This window comes from Cupressus sempervirens, chromosome 7 (assembly GCF_028749045.1).
Source record: "Cupressus sempervirens isolate cs-2001-9-10 chromosome 7, ASM2874904v1, whole genome shotgun sequence".
NCBI lineage: Eukaryota > Viridiplantae > Streptophyta > Pinopsida > Cupressales > Cupressaceae > Cupressus > Cupressus sempervirens.
The window spans coordinates 134,813,489-134,826,548 of NC_143124.1; the positions used below are offsets into that span (position 1 = coordinate 134,813,489).

Genomic DNA, 13,060 nt, shown 5'->3' on the forward strand with positions numbered 1-13,060 from the left:
TTTCCATGAATAATATGATTTTGGAAAACGAAAAGCAAATATAAGGTGTAGCCAATGACTTGGGGACTTCCTCCACCTTTCCTTTAAACAAAAGATGTATGTAGCTCGTGACTGACTTCACGTACATTTCCCTTTCGTTGAATGCAAGCTACGATTTTCGTTTTGCGTTTGACTGAAAAGAGTTGGGTTTATGCAATTTATGATGGTTATGTATTGGAAGCTTCTATCCTCAACTACTATTCTATCCTCAACTACTACACATCTCCTCCGTTAATCTTTCTTATTGAAAATTTCACATTCTTCTGAGTAAATATTTAGGATCTCGAATAGCGATGAAGTTATATATATATTTTATGTTGTTTGGTGGATAGCCACATCAAAACAAGTATGGAAAGCTCAGTGCTGGGTATTTTAGGTGGGCTGTGGCTCGTCGCTACTTGTTTTGCAGCAGCTGAAAAAGAGCCTTTTGTGCCAGCCATATATGTGTTCGGAGATTCCCAAGCAGACGTGGGGAATAACAATTATATACCAGACTGTTCAACTTGTACAAACTTCCCACCATATGGCGTCTCGTTTTTCCCCAACCCAACTGGTCGTTTTAGTAATGGCCGCACCATGTTTGACTTCGTTGGTATAATTCCTTGTTATAGATTTCTATGAATCATTTTAAATCTTCAATATTATAATATGGTAGAAATAAATGAGACCCTTTTAATAAAGTTTATTGTGGTTACAGCTACATATCTGGGGCTTCCTTTCTCCCCTCCTTATCTCCAACCAAAGGCCGACTTTAGTCGTGGGGTGAATTTCGCATCAGGAGGAAGCGGTCTGCTCGATTCAACAAATGCCGGTCAAGTCTCTACTCTTTCAACCCAAAAATTAATTAAAAAATGTTGAAGTTGAAAAAAATAGAAATATATTCTTGACTTAACATTTAAGATCCCAATATTTTCTCGCAAGGCTTAGATTTGGGTTAAAAGTCCCATAGCCAAAACCTAAAAGTCTTCGATTAGAGCTACATTTAAATAATTCTTTACTGACTGGTGAAAAAATATGGAACCCGTATCATGTTTCTATGTATATCTTCCAGATTATTTTAATGGGTTTTTTTTTTTCAATCGTTATTTATACGTGGATAACGTCTTTTATCAATTGTGTTGAAAATTGACTGGGGTTATTAAATAAATAAAAGTCATAGTTTTGGGGTTTTCTCTGATTATGTAGGTCTAATATTATCTGATTGGTTGTACTGGATTTTTACAAATCAGCACATCATGTTCTCAGTATGAGAAAACAACTACTGTTATTCATGGAGTATACTGACACTCTAACTGGAGCTGCACAAGAGATGTTAGGCAACTGATCTTTGTATGGAATAATAACTGGAGGCAACGACATTGATTCCTACATAACAAACAATACTCTCAGAAATACAACTACTCCAGTAGAGTTCATCACTCTGTTGCTTGCCAAATTTGATGAATACATAAAAGTAAGTATGATATTTTGCCCAGTGCTTATCTGAAAAAAATCGACAGTTTTATAGAGAAGAGTTAAGTCATTATTACTGTTTAACTGGACAGATGCTTTACAATCGCGGGGCAAGGAAATTTCTTGTATTAAACATTCCACCTAGGGGATGTATTCCTTGGGAAAGACTTGTTGCAATTGAGATTTACCATGGGGATTGCTTCGACTACATGAATAAAGTCATTGAGATCTATAACATCGCTTTCAACTCATTTGTGACTCAGCTTAATGAAAACCTTACAGAAGGGACCATTATCAGATTTAATGCGTATGATCTTTTAACGGACATGAGCCAAAATGGTGAAGACTGGTAGGTTTCTCTCTTTATGGAATCCCTTATTTCTATCAATAGTTTTTAATTTGTCATTGAAAATAATGTATGGAAAATTTGGGTGCAGGATTTTATGACACTAAGTCGGCATGCTGTGGAGCTGGAAAATTTGGCGCAGAAATAAAGTGTGGAAAGACTAATCCTCCGAACTTGTTTTGCAATGATACAAGCTCATATTTGTACTCGGATAGATATCATGGCACTGATAAGGTCTATAGCATTCTTTCGGAGAAGATTTGGAACGGAAACACTTCTCTTATGTATCCATTTAATCTCTCCACATTGGTACTGTGAAAAATGAGCTCAAAACTCACGAGGCACACACTCTTTCTGAAATGTAGTGACTATGGTTTATGAATTTGAGTTGAGGCAGAGTTTCTGATTTAAATATTTTCCCAATGTTATAGCATTGGTTAAAGAGGAACTTGGTCTAGGCTCTGAGGTTTGGTTTTGCATGCTGGACTGGTGGGTAGAGGGGGATTTACGAGTTTTTTTAGTGGCTAATGACTCTTTATTTGTCATATTCGTAAGAATGGTAGCTAGGAAAAATAAATTTGAAGAGCGGTCATATTTTTATCGTGCAGATTTGTTTAGTAAGCCTTGGCTCGTTGGATTTGATCCATTGAAAGAGATTTTATCTCAACTTTTGGGTTAAGTTTCTCTTCTTTGACTAACGATAGAATTTTAGAGGACTGGTTTTTTTCATTCGATTGCAACTTTTCTTGTAAATCCTCTTGGGCATCAGGAGACTGGCAACAGAGATTATTCATACTCGTCTTTTAATTAGAAATAGATTTTAGTGATCTGAATTCGAATGATGGATAATAAAACTCTTCCTTTCTATTATTTTATTTTCATGATAATGAGCATTTCCAAAGGAATTGTTCAAAATGAGCTTTAGAAGCTGTCTTTTAAACAAGGCCTTACCTTTCTAAAGTACGGAATATATAAGATGTTTTTTAAACAAAGCCTTACCTTAAGTGCTGAATATATAAGATGAGAAATGGAAGGTCATATTCAAGGAGTTTATTTCCAAGTGATGTTGTAATAAAGAAACGACCATCCCTATGCATTTAATATATTCTAGAGATTTTTGAATATCCAATTCTTCTTGGGTAAAAACAAATACCTAATTAATACTTGGGTCTTCTTGATATATCCTAGTCCTTGCCATAAGAGAACCATATTTGAATTGACAGAGTTATTTCAAGAAATACCACATCAACTGGTCTTCACGTGAATGATAAAATCCTATTTCAATTGTTAATGAGGTTGATGAATATATTGATTATATTCTTTTTTATATCAACTATTCATAATATTAGTTATAAATGGTGTAAGAAAAGAAAACTCATTTTCTATTGAATGTTCAAGAAAATAATATTATAATTGGAAAGAAATAGAAAATCTCAAAAAGAAAATAACTTCAAACGTACTATAATTATTAATGGGGCTAACCCCTTTGTCTTTTTCTTCTAAATCTAGTCGTAGGTCTAGGCATTAAAGCCATCTCTCTCTCCTTCACTGTCAACAATTAGTCCTCAACAGTGGCTTTGTCCTTCTTCACCACACCTTTATCTAGTACTGGCATTATTTTAGCCAATTTCACATTGGTACACAAAGAGATAGTGTTACTTTTAGATGTAATCTTATTGGCTTCATCCTAGTTATTTAACTTTTAACTCCCTCATTAGTAATGATCATGTCAATATTGCTAACAACAATTTACAACAGTTAATTTCTTGTGAATCTTCTTCATAGGATTCTCAAGATTTTGATTATGCTTCTCTTATATTTGATAATAGTATCCTTAACTTTTTCATTGATAATAGGGTTTTCCTAAAGCGAACAACCCTTCTCCATTGGTGTTCCTTTTTCGTCACCAACAGTGGTGTCCTCATGAATCCACATCATCCTTATTCGTAGAAACATCTCAAATAGAGGTTGAGACATTAAGATGGCTGAATTTGGAATTTTTTAAAGATTGTTAAGATGTCTTCCAACCCAATTGATACAAACCTAGAGGGATTCTTCTCTTTCCTTTTACCATAAGTTGAAAAATTAGATTTCTTTCTTCCCTTAACATCTTTATTGGGTTCCAGAGAATCAGGAAACTAGGAAAGGAAAATCCTTATCGAAATGATTTTGGATGGAGTAGTCAATTGAGGAGAAAGAAGCTCCTCACCCCATTTGTATTCCCTATAATGCTAAAATTTGAAATATCCTCTCCTGCTCAAATAGTCCAAATAATCCATCTATTCAATTTCTCATTAGCTACAATTCACCATCCAACAAAATGTTAATTGTTGGAATTGCTATGATAAATGAATATGTTTTCTTTAGTATCAATTTTAATGTTATCAATTTATTACACAATGATTTTCAATGTAGATAATTAGTTACATTAGATTTAAGTTTGTATAAATTGGTTAAATTTAGATTTTATATAAAATCATATAATTTTTTAAAATAAATTCTAATTCAATTTTATCATTTTATATTTATGAATTTAATGATTAAATATTTATTTTAAATCCATATTTACAATGTTATAAATTCCAATATATACTATTCAAAATACACATCAAAATCGCTACAAAATATAATAGAAGCTTTACACACCCATGTTACTTAGCATTTATATTTAGATCTACTAAATATTTTTTAAATTAATTTACACTGGTATCACTATAAAAAAAAAGTATTATAAAATAGTAATAATAAAATTCGTTATTACATAACATCATATATATATATGATATACTCTTGTACAAATTTAGATGCATTCCCTATATCATTACTTGTCCTTTTGTACTGAATATTCCACACTCAAATTAATCTTGATCTATACATAATCAAGATATCTAAAATCTAATTCATCAATTATGTAGTCCAAACTGTATATAAATCAATATAGCTTGATTTAATGGATTGCCTTAAATTAATTAGAAGATAACTTTATTTTATTAAGAAGGGAGCAAGCTTATTTTCTCTCATAAATATTGGATATTTGTACATCACTAAAACAATCTATCAAACTAAACAAAAGTATTGTTAAGAGATAGTAATCCAAACCACAATACAAAGACTACAATGAGAACAAACAATATCCTTTTCTACAAAACAGAGCATCATCAGAGCATCCTTTATGTTGTAGTAGCACATAAAACTATTGAATAAGAGCTATTCAGTCGGAACTAATGTGAGTTTTGTTTTTGAGGTTTAGATTGATCAAGGACTGTTCCGTAGGATTTTCAAATTCTCTAAGAAATATATTTTACTTCTTGGCTATGATGTCTATTCAATATATAACGTAGAATCTACAATTTGAATTTCCTTTCCTTGGAGTAATAGTTGTTGAAGTTCTCTCGGCCATGACATTAATGTAGGACCTAGCATATATGTGTCATAAGAAATGGTAGAATTTTTTAAGCGTAGGTCTTTTTAACAAAACCTAGTCTTCACAACTCATTCCAAATTGTTTCAGGTTGTATAGGACTCTTCCAGGATTTCGGTGTACACTCGAATATGAGAAAGTGGAATTCATTAATTTTCTTTTGTTTTTAGTCTAATCTTTGATTTCCTATAGCAAAAGATTCGGATTGTAGTCGGTTAGATAAAATTACATAATCATAGATGAATTTTATATTTTCCTTATGCGTCAATTTTTTACATCATTTTAAAAATATATATATATATATATATATATATATATATATATATATATATATATATATATATATATATATATATATATTTTCAATAAAAATTAAGCTCTCATAAATCTGCCTATATCCACTAGAATTCATTCACAATCATTAACCTTTACCAACTAATCAAAGGTCCATTGACCATGTTGTTCATGTAATAGACTTGTAATGTTTTGAATGCTATTAATTATTTTATATTTGTGCAATAATTTCATTTCCACTCTCTTCTTTCTTAAGATGAAACTTGAATTAATTAGATTAAATGGTATATTTTTGTGACTTTGAAATTATTATAGTCAAAAGAAACAAATTGGTGCAAGATATTTCTTGAATACAATAGAAAGAATGAAAACCTTTAGTTTATACATTTTAGAATTTATATTTGATTTTTCAATTCTTTATTGATTAAGATCGATTAGTTTAGTTAATTTTAAAATTTAGGAATCAAATTCTTTTTGACTAAAAGAGGGGCAATGATTTAAATTAAGACATAAAGAGATACAAAAAGGAGAGATCAACAAGGAGCTCTATCTTGATCAATAATAAGGTCATCAAAATCACGAGACAAATTCGGGGTTAATTCCTCCCTATTCATAATATTTCAATCTTGTGCAGTCAAGCAATCAGCAACTCCATTCCACTCCTCATGAATGTAGATAAAAGTAATAAACTCGAAAGTGCATAAAAGAGGAGAGTTTGATTAACAACTAAGGCCAGGTGCTGACTAACATCCACATGTGCCTGTGAAGTAAGCAAGTTCACAACCACTTGGGATTTAGACTCATAGACAACCCTACACCATCCCCTTGTGAAAAATCTAACTATTGCAGACATTGATTATTAATCTCCTATCGTAAATGATTATTAAACTGCTGAAAACAAATTCCTAGCTAATATCGAAAAATAACACAACTGCAACTTCACTTAAAATACGAAAAGAAACGCGCAACACAATCAACACAATATTTTCGGACAAATTGTCCTTGGAAAAACCCCTAAGGGAAAACCAGTTCTACAAACGAGAAATTATATTAAACTTCAGCAAATCAAGAGATACAAAATTCCTTGCCTCACACTGGCAAAACTCCGACAACCTCCTAATTTCTCCCGCTGATATTCCTCACTGCTATCTCTGCGCTAACACTGCGCCCTTGCTAACACTGCAAGATTGTTTGCTAACACTACAAACTGCTTCTCCAAACACTTCTTACCCAAATGACCCCTTTCTATACTACTCCTGTTGGTAAACCAACGACCGAGATTAAATCTAACCAACGGCTGAGATTAAGACAACTCGACAGCCAATAATAGAATTGGTTGCAAAGTGTCCAAAAGGAATCACTAAAATTAGTAAATAATAAAAATTTACTAATTTTTGGCAAGTGGACAAACAGCTGTCCAAACCACCCATAAATACAACCGCTATTCATAGATAAGGACGAACAACTGTCCAAGCTACCCATAAATAGTGCTGTTATTTCCGGGTCAGAAATAACAGCTGTCCAACTAACAATAATTAACACTCCCTCTTAGTGAGGAAGCTATTCTGCATGACACCCATCTTATCTCTGAAGAAGATAAATTTGGCCTTTCCCAAAGCCTTCATCAGAATGTCTACTACCTACTCATCTGTAGGTATGTATTGTAGTCGAACAACTCCCCTTTGTACACAATCTCTGTTGAAGTGATATCTGATATCTATATGTTTAGACCTATCATGAAACACTGGATTCTCAGACAACTTGATGCAACTCTGATTGTCACAATGTATCACAGTAGTCTCAACCTTCTGACCAAACAAGGCTACTAACAACTTCCAAAGCCATACAGCTTCACATGTCGCCATGCTAGCTGCTATGTATTCTGCTTCTACTGAACTTAGAGCCACAGACTTCTGCTTCCTGCTGAACCAAGATACAACTCCTGATCCCAAGCTGAAACAACATCCTGAAGTGCTCCTTTTATCTGTTGTACTTCCTGCCCAATCTGCATCAGTATAGCCTATCAACCTGATACCTTCACCTTGAACATATCTGATCCCATACTCAACTGTACCACGCAAGTAACGTAGCACATGCTTAGCTGCTATCCAATGCATTCTCTTTGGTTCAACCATGAACTGACTAAGAGAGTTTACTGCAAATGCTATATCTGGTCTAGTGTTGACCAAATACATAAGCGAACCAATCAATTGTCTATATAAAGTGGGATCTACATCTTTCTCCTTAGATGTATCTACCTTCCTCCAATTCGTGATCATGGGTGTAGACATGGCTTTGCAATCCTCCATCCCAAATTTCTTCAAGATTTCAATGCAATATTTCCCTTGACCAAGGAAAATCTCCCCATCTGTCTGCCACGCTTCCATGCCTACAAAGTAGTGCATAAGTCCTAAATCCTTCATCTTGAACTCTTCTGCAAGGTTCCTCTTGCAATCCACTATGAGCCCTAGTGAACCTATAAGAAATAGGTCGTCCATATAAAGAACAAGAATGTGAATCTCACCCCTAACCATCAAGTAGTAGAGGTTAGCATCTGCTTCACTCTTCACAAAGCCCATTTTCTGCAAGTATGTATCAATGCGCTCATACCACGCTCTAGGAGCCTTCTTCAGTCCGTACAATGCTTTCTTCAATCTGCACACGTGGGTCTCTTTGTTGTGTGCTACAAAGCCTTCTGGTTGTTCTATGTATACCTCCTCCTTCAACTCACCATTGAGGAATGTTGTCTTGACATCCATTTGATGGATTTACCATCCCATCTGTGCTGCAAGTGAGATTATAGCTCGTATAGAAGTATACCTGGCAACTGGAGCAAATATCTCCTCATAGTCTATTCCCTCCTTCTGAGAGAACCCCATTGCCACAAACCTAGCCTTGTATTTCTCGATGCTACCATCTGCATCGTGCTTTATCTTATAGATCCAGCGTGATCCAAATACAGCCCTATATGTTGGTCTAGGTACTACCTCCCACAAATCATTCTACATTATTGAAGAATATTCCTCAACCATAGCATCTCACCATACCTGATGTTCTGCAGCTTCCTAATAGCTAGAAGGCTCACTATCTACCAACTGACTAAGTAATGCCACATAGTCATTGAACTTGGCTGGTTGTCTTCGCTGTCTAGTACTCTTCCTAGGAGCTCCCACAAACTCTTGAGTATCCCTTTGTGTATCTGGAACCACATGGTTCCTACTGCCAACTATAGAGGATGAAATGTCAACCTCTAAGTCTTCCAAATGCATTTCCTATTGCACCTGTTGCTCCATACTCTGTGAATCTTCACTGACTGAGTCTACACTCGTACTGGTAACTGTACTTGAGCTTTGCTGCCCTTGACTTGGTCTTGGAGCTTTTGTTGGCTGCTCACTCTGATCATCTGTTGGCAAATCTCTGGATCTCTTGAATGCCTTGTCCTCCATGAACTTGACATCCCATCTGACAATAACTCTTTTAGTCCCCGGAATGAAAATCCTGTATGCCTTTGAGGTCTCACTGTACCCAACAAAGTACCCCCTCTCTGTAGTCTGATCTAACTTTGTACGTGTATCTCCAGGAATATGACAATATGCCAAACTCCCAAATATCCTGAAGTGACTAACATCTGGCTTCTTCCCTGTGAAAGCCTCCTCTGGTGTCATCTTCCCTAGCACCTTGTGTGGAACTCTATTCTGAATGTAGACTGTTGTATCACACGCCTCTACCCATAAGTAATGGGGCATGTCCTGGTCATGTAGCATAGCTCTTGCTGCCTCCAATATAGAATGGTTCTTCCTCTCAGCAACTCCATTCTACTGTGAATTGTAAGGAACAGTCCATTCTCTCTTGATTCCTTCTCTGGTGCAGAACTCCTGGAAGACATTTCCTTTGTACTCGCCTCCATTGTCTGACCGAAGAACCTTTATCTTCTTTCCTGTCGAGTTCTCCACAAGAGCCTTGAACTCTTGGAATCAACTAAAAACCTCATCCTTAGTCTTCAAGAAGTATATCCAGGTCTTTCTAGAGAAATCATCAATAAAAGTAACATAGTACTCATATCCTCTAAGAGATTTCGTCGACATTGGTCCACAAACATCTAAATGTACTAGATCAAGAACACCCTTAGATCTGGTGTCACTCCTTGGAAAAGATGCTTTCGCAAACTTCCCCAACACACATCCCTTATATACATCATCATGCTCTGTGCTCACCTCTGGAACACCTGTCACTATCTCACGAAGCAATCTAAGTGCTCCATGATGAATATGGCCCATTCTCCTATTCCATAGCTCTCCAAGATCTCTAGGATTACTATTTCTCATAAGTGCCTTAGGAGTATCAAACTGCAATCTATAAAGGCGACCACTCCTAACTCCAATAGTTATGGTTGATTTCCAATCCTTGTGCTTAATCAAAACGTGTCCCTCTAAAGAGTACATTATACCCCCTATCCTGAAGAACAGATACAAAAATCAAATTCATACCTAAGCCTGGCACATATAACACATCATGAAGAGGAATTATCTTTCCATTCTCCCTCTGAAACTGAACAGTCCCTTTCCCAACAGGGTTGAGTTTGGACAAGTTTCCCATAGAAATCTGGATGTTGGTGTCCTCCTCCTTGTAACTAGAGAAGTACTCTTTAACTCCTGTCATATGAAATGACACCCCACTATCTATATACCAAACACACTGTGAGGTTGAGCTAACTGTACAAGCTATGAGTGCAAACTCATCTTCCATTCCACTGGAGAGTTATTCTGCACTTGCTGAAGCTGCCACCTGCTTCTTACCCTTTTTCCTCTCTGGGCAATCACTGACATAGTGGCCAAACTCATGACATCCAAAGCACTTGACCTTAGAAAGGTCCTTCTTCTTCTTTTCACTTTGTGAATTTGATCCTTTGCTAGATCCCTTCTTTGCTTTCCCTTTACCCGCTAGGGCAACGTTCTCTTGTTCCACCTCATTTTTCTGACTCTTGTTGGCCCCATTGACAAGACTTAGTCTAAACTCCTCCTGAGTGAAATCAGTCCATAGTCGATCCCAACTCGGTAAAGTATCTCATCCACTGACAACTTGAACAAAGACACTCCATTGTTTAGTAAACCCATTTAGGGCTATTCTCACTAGCTCATTATCACTAGGGCTATCTTCAACAGTTGCTGACTCATCCTTGATAAGTCTGAGCCTGGTGAGGTAACTTGTGACGTCTTTTCCCTGATTCATCCGAGTATTCTTTAGCTTCTCTCTGAGAATCAACTTCCTGTTGGTGGTAGCATTCTGGTACAGATTTAGAATGGCATCCCACATCTTCTTTGATGTATCTAGCTCTGAGATATGTGGAACAATATGATCCTTGACACCATCAAGGATAATCCTCCTCGCTTTGGCATCGTCCTTCCTATATACTGCAAGTTGTGTTGCATCCGTTGGTACAGGTACACCACTGGTAGCATAATCCTTTATACCATTCTCTTCCAACAATAAAGAAATTTTGGACTTCCAAACACCAAAATTTGAAGCACCATCCAATCTGTCCTGATCTCTCAAACCAGCTGAAGCCATCTCAAGGGTTTAAAGCAATAATAAATCTAAAGAGATCAAAATTTCTTTCCTAGGGCAAAACTCTTCTACCCTTAACAATGCTCTGATACCATGTGAAAAATCTAACTATTGCAGTCACTGATTATTAATCTCCTATCGTAAATGATTATTAAACTGCTGAAAAAAAATTCCCAACTAATATCAAAAAATAACACAACTGCAACTTCACTTAAAATACGGAAAGAAATGCGCAACACAATCAGCACAATATTTTCGGACAAATTGTCCCTGGAAAAACCCCTAAGGGAAAACCAGTTCTACAGATGAGAAATTATATTAAACTTTAGCAAATCAAGAGATACAAAATTTCTTGCCTCACACTGGCAGAACTTCGACAACCTCCTAATTTCTCCCGCTGATATTCCTCACTGCTATCTCTGCGCTAACACTGTACCCTTGCTAACACTTCAAGACTGTTTGCTAACACTGCAAACTACTTCTCCAAATGCTTCTTATCCAAATGACCCAATGACCCCTTTCTATACTACTCCTGTTGGTAAACCAACGACTGAGATTAAATCTAACCAACGGCTGAGATTAAGACAACTCGACAGCCAATAATAGAATTGGTTGCAAAGTGTCCAAAAGGAATCACTAAATTTAGTAAATAATAACCATTTACTAATTTTTGGCAAGTGGACAAACAGCTGTCCAAAGCACCCATAAATACAAACACTATTCATAGATAAGGATGAACAGCTGTCCAAGCTACCCATAAATAGTGTTGCTATTTTCGGGTCAGAAATAACAGCTGTCCAACTAACAATAATTAACACCCCTCAAACAACATTGTTGTATAGAATATAAAATGGCCAAAGCTTCCATGATTTTTTTAGTATGATAACCCTTATGCACTGAGAAAAGATATTGGACTTTGCTAAAGCTACAGTGAACCACTCCCAAAATGTCAATAGGACCAACCACCAATGTTGACTTTTAGAACTCTAAGTGGAGGAGGATTCCAGTGCCCCTCTTGTCTTACATGTCACTTTAGCTACATCCTAAGTTGTATAAGGACAATATGAAACCATTTACTTGCAGCCCTTGGGACCCCTCCCTATAGATGAAAATTGAGGTGATTTCATATAGAAAGGTCATTAGGAGTCATACCCCCATCTAGCATGCACCTAGCTTGAATTATTTCATAAAGAGAGTGGGGAAATCTCGCAGCAAAGTTGCTTGGCTCCAAAATATATATCTCAAAAGATCTTCTTACTCCTCTCCAATCATATATGCCAAAGAATAAATTAAGGACCAATAACCCATGCAGCCTAAAGAGGAGAGGCTTTAATGGGGGCACTTCCTAAGTGATCCTAGAATCCAAGCAAGCAGGAGGAATGACTATAAGTGCAACCTTAACCACTCCATGAATGGTGCCATATTTGGGTAGAAAATGAATAATTAAAGAAAAGATGGGAGACAAACTTTGCACCATTACCACACAACACACAAAATGAGGGGGCCTAAAAACCATGTTTATAAGGGTATGTGCAGGATCATGGTGTGTCAAAAAGTGGTGATGTCAAAAAAATAGAGTTTGAAGATGCCTAAAAGCGCTTCAAAATTCGCTCTGACTTTTTTTCACCTATCCAGGAACCAAACTTAAAAGGTAAGGCCGAGCCTTATCGGATATCCGATTTGACATCAGATATCCGATTTAAAATAAAAAATCTGAAAATTAGAATAATAATATTATAGCAATATTATTATTATTTAATATTATTATTATTATTTAATATGATATATTATTTAATATAATAATAATAATATATCATAATAATAATATTATTATTATTAAATAATATATCATATTAAATAATTATTATTATTTAATATTAAATAATATATCATATTAAATAATAATCATATTATATTAAATAATAATCATATTATATTAAATA

The 13,060-nt window shown here is 35.5% G+C and overlaps 1 pseudogene; it reads left to right on the plus strand.

Moving 5' to 3' along the window:
* Window positions 1–387: 387 nt before the first annotated feature.
* Window positions 388–2,155, plus strand: LOC149545873 (GDSL esterase/lipase 6-like; annotated as a pseudogene).
* The last annotated feature ends 10,905 nt before the right edge of the window (window positions 2,156–13,060 follow it).